The following is a 4,266-nucleotide window of genomic DNA, read 5'->3' as shown; positions in this document are numbered from 1 at the left end:
TCATGTTTTCACCAGCGGGCGTCAGAGTTCTCAGGGTTCTCTCGGTTCTTTGGGTTCTTTAGTGGGACGTTCCAGGGATTCACCTGATATACAGTACCTGGTAACCATAGTAACATTCACAGGTCACAGCTTTTTACAGACCTGTTGTTGTTGTCTGATCAATAACATGTTAACTAACCTGTCACCAACATTATTACCAATAAGTAGGAGATGATGTCACCTCATGTCGTTGGTTGTGACTCTGGTTCTCTGACGTTCTCACCTGTAGAACAGTCAACAGATCATCCACAGGACCCGACTGGACTCCACCTGTTACCCCCCCTCCCTTCCCCCAGGCTGCACCCTCAGGCTCCACCCCTATTGGCTCAAGAAGACAGCCTGCCCACCTCCCCCTCGCCACAGACGCCTCTTCACCCTGGCCCACAATGCATCTCTGCTGCCCCTCGCCAAAGCCCCAGCATACAGACAGGTGGACAGACCAGCAGATCGACAGGCAGACAGACAGGTAGACGTGCAGCCAATCAGCTACCTGTCTCTGTCCCCTCCCAGTGTCACCTTACTCTCTGACTGCCCCACCGCTTCAGGAGCCCATCCATTGACTCCGCCTCCCGTCTGTGGAGCTGTCCCATTGGCTGCGGTTCACCCAGTCCCTTCCCAGTCTGTATGTACTGACATCATCCAGTCCTGCCTTCCTATTGGCCAGAGCACACAGCAGAGTGTTTCTAGGCAACAAAACACCACCAACCCCGATATTACAAAACCCATCATGCCTTGTTCAGCTGCCGCCATGAAGCCGAGCTGCTTCCTCCTCCAGATAATGTTGACGCCTCCCACTCTGCCCGCTGCCACCTCCCAGCATGCTCTGAGGCAGCAGCTCTGTGCTCCAATCAGAGAGGTAAAAGAGGAGGCGGAGCAGACCCCCATAATGCCCCGCCCTTTGGTGGAGGAGGAAAGTTCAGCTTCAACATCAACACTGAGCCCACTGTCCGAGGAGGAGGAGAGGAGCAGTGTAGGGACTGAGGGTGAGGAGGAGGCGGAGCAGGAGGAGGTGGAGCGGGAGGACTGGACTATTGTGGGTGTGGTCAGTTTGAATGGAGGAGGTAACACTGGTGGTGAGGAGGAAGAGGGGAGAGAGGGAGGAGGTGCAGGAGGTGGTGGTGGGGAGGAAGCAGGTGGGGGAGGAGAGGGGGAGCAAGGAGGAGAGGGGGAGCAGGGGGGGGAAGAGGAGGGACAAAGAGAGGACGGGGGAGGAGAGAGGGAGGAGGATGGAGAGAAGGATAAGGATGAAGATCAGGACCGACAGGGCGAGGAGGAGGAGGAGGAGGATTTCGATGACCTCACACAGGATGAAGACGAGGAGGAAGTGATGTCATCAGCGTCGGAGGAGTCGGTGCTGTCTGTTCCAGAGTTACAGGTAAACAGGAAGTCCTCCTTCATCAGTCCAGGAGAGCTGATGATGTCATCTCCAACTCTGTTGTTATGGTTACATGGTTACATACCGTGAAGCAGGTGACCTCTGATCTTTGACCTTTCAGGAGACCATGAAGCAGCTGACCTGGCTGGCCGCCGAGAGGCGTCTCTGTGCAGATGGAGACTCAGAGGAGGATCACTCCCCAACCTCCCCAGGCTCTCAGGAGGAGGAGGAGGAGGAGGAAGAGGAGGGGCCTAAAGGGGAGGAGTCAGGAGAGGGGAGGAACAGTAAGGCGGGAGGAGACGAGGAGACGCCGTCAGGAGAGGGGACGCCCAGAGGAGGAGGAGGGAGGTGTCCTGGACGAGGACGAGGTGAGAAGTTGCTCTGCTGCGTCTCTGCACTAAATGGCTCCTGATGTGGTTTTTTCCCTGAGCTCTCTGTCTCCGCAGGTCGAAGCCGACCTCTTCGCGGCCTCAGGAGGAGTCGTCAGGAGCGTCGCAGCAAAGACGCCACGAAACTGCTGCTGCTGTTCGACGAAAACATCCTGGACAACGACCCGCACCGAGAGAGCAAGGACGTGGCGTTCGCTCAGAGCTACCTGAGCCGGGTGAGAGGACGGAGAGCGCCACTATCCCGGATGGGGAGGCGCCGAGCTGCGTTAACCTGTGTGTTACTGTGTGTCGACAGGTGCGTGAGGCGCTGCAGGACGTACCTGGGCAGGTGGAGGAGTTTGTGTCTTTGCTGAATGAGTTCGAGCAGGTGGGAGAAGGGCGGGAAGTGGTGTTGCTCTTCAGAAAGCTGCGATGCATCCTGGGAGATCGGACAGACCTCCTCCGAGACTTTGCCGCATTCCTGCATCCTGAACAGGCGCTGCAGTGTGGACTGGTGAGCACAGGTGGACACCGGGTCAACGCCTGGTACAGACCAGGTGTATCATTGCAGGATCTCAGGTGGATCTAAAATAAATCGATCTTCTGGTCAATAGTTTCTCTGGTTTTCATAAATCTGGAGGTCGATCTTTCCTCAGTACGTTCACCTGAATGTCGTGGTTCAGGTGTGAACAGGTGTGGATAGGTGTGGACAGGTGCGGACAGGTGTGGACAAGTGTGGACAGGTGTGAACAGGTGTGGATAGGTCCTATCAGAGGGACAGACTGAAAAAAGCTTCAGCACACTGATCTGAGACCAGTTTGTGTTTGTTGACATTATCACAAGATGTGAGATGAGTTTACTCTTCAGTTCACATCTGTCTCTGTGAATTGAAATAGAACAGAACAGTGTATGTGGTCCACAGTAATTATTGATTATCTATTGGCGCCGGTGTAACTCTGTTGTGTGTTTGCAGTTGGAGGAGCAGCAGGCGTTTGAACGCAGCCGCCGTTTCCTGCGACAGTTGGAGATCAGTTTTGGAGATAATCCGTCACATTATCAGAAGATCATCAAAGCTCTTCAGACTGGTCCGGACCTGAGTCCAACCAGCATCCATGAGGTACAACTGATTAACCTTTATCAATAACTGGTGAACAAAGTAACTGTCAAATATAACGTTAAGTTATTGACCAGCAGTTTGTTAAAGTTATTGATCAGCTATTTAAGTTATTGATTAACTCTTTATCGGTAAAATCAGCCATTCTCTTTGTTTTCAGCTGAAAGCTCAGATGGCCACGCTGCTAAAAGGCCACACCCATCTACAAACTGAATTCTGGGTATTTTTTGATGAGCTCCGCCCCCCTCCGGCCCGTCCGAGACAGTTTGAAGAAGCTCATTGGCCAGAGGAGGGAGGGGGCGGGTCAGATTGTGGAGATGGTGTCGGCCAGGTGTCAGGAGGCGGAGTCACCGGTGGCTTTGAGGAAGTGACGCTCCCAGAGCTCGAAGAGGAAGAGGAGGGTCATAAAATCCAACCAATGACAAGCCGGCGCCAGAGGAGGAAGATGAACGCCCACAGAAACTACAAGGTGTGAGAAAACCTTTAGTGAACTTTCAGTCATGGACTTCTTCTCACACTGGCTGCATTTAATCTGTTCTGACGATGTTTGACGTTTGCAGGACTGTGATTGGTCGGACAAAGAGTGGCCCTGTCCGTGTCGTGATGCAAAGATCAGCAGACACAGGAGGAAAGGATGCTCTCGCTGCCACGGCAACAAGGTCTGTCCTCCATGTTTTATCGGGTGTGAATCAGTGATAGATGGAGACACCTGACTCACCTGTTCATTTCACCTCCAGACATCAGGGGGCGTGTCCAGAGCAATGAAGAGCCTGGACCCTCTGTACTCTCAGATTAGCTCCGCCCCCGGAGAAGCAGGTGACCTGGACCTGAAGGGGGACGATGACAGTCCACAGCCAGGTGTGTAACAGTTCGCTCTTCGTGGTTAACAGACAGGTGTGTTCATTTTTTAAACAATTGTATTTGCATCAACAGATCGAAGCGGCGCATCATGGGAAGGCTCGTTCCCTCTGACTGATGAGAAGGAGGAGGAGGAGGAGCTGGACGATGAGGAGGACGAAGAAGATGAGGAGGAGAGGAGGAACATTGACAAGGAGCACAGCCCAGCAGTGAAGAGGAGCAGGAGGGAGGAGGCTCCACAACCCCCGTCTTTCATCCCCACCTCCTCCACTGTCTCTACCACCTCCACCTCCACCTCCTCCTCTGTCACTTCCTCCTCCACCTCCACCTCCTCCTCTGTCACTTCCTCCTCCACCTCCACCTCCTCCTCTGTCACTTCCTCCTCCACCTCCTCTGTTACCCCCTCCACCTCCACCTCTGTTACTTCCTCCTCTTCCAACTCCTCTCTTCCCTCCTCCACCTCCACCTCCTCCTCTTTTACCCCGTCCTCTTCTGTCTCTTCCTCCACCTCC

The 4,266-nt window shown here is 54.0% G+C and overlaps 1 pseudogene across 1 annotated transcript in view; it reads left to right on the top strand.

Moving 5' to 3' along the window:
- Window positions 1-4,266, top strand: part of LOC111650758 (GON-4-like protein) — a 12,855-nt pseudogene that overhangs the window by 7,677 nt on the left and 912 nt on the right. Inside the window, exons 19-27 of the transcript XR_015436881.1 lie at window positions 8-1,414; window positions 1,536-1,782; window positions 1,861-2,018; window positions 2,099-2,296; window positions 2,756-2,899; window positions 3,057-3,365; window positions 3,457-3,555; window positions 3,634-3,754; window positions 3,830-4,263. The product of XR_015436881.1 is annotated as a GON-4-like protein (transcript). The remainder of the gene's footprint in view (window positions 1-7; window positions 1,415-1,535; window positions 1,783-1,860; window positions 2,019-2,098; window positions 2,297-2,755; window positions 2,900-3,056; window positions 3,366-3,456; window positions 3,556-3,633; window positions 3,755-3,829; window positions 4,264-4,266) is intronic.

This window comes from Seriola lalandi, unplaced genomic scaffold, assembly GCF_002814215.2.
Source record: "Seriola lalandi dorsalis isolate HSWRI2012SDOR001 ecotype SW California unplaced genomic scaffold, Sedor1 jcf7180002052829, whole genome shotgun sequence".
Lineage (NCBI taxonomy): Eukaryota > Metazoa > Chordata > Actinopteri > Carangiformes > Carangidae > Seriola > Seriola lalandi.
Note: the sequence above shows the minus strand (reverse complement) of the source record. Positions and strands in the feature narration are given on the sequence as shown.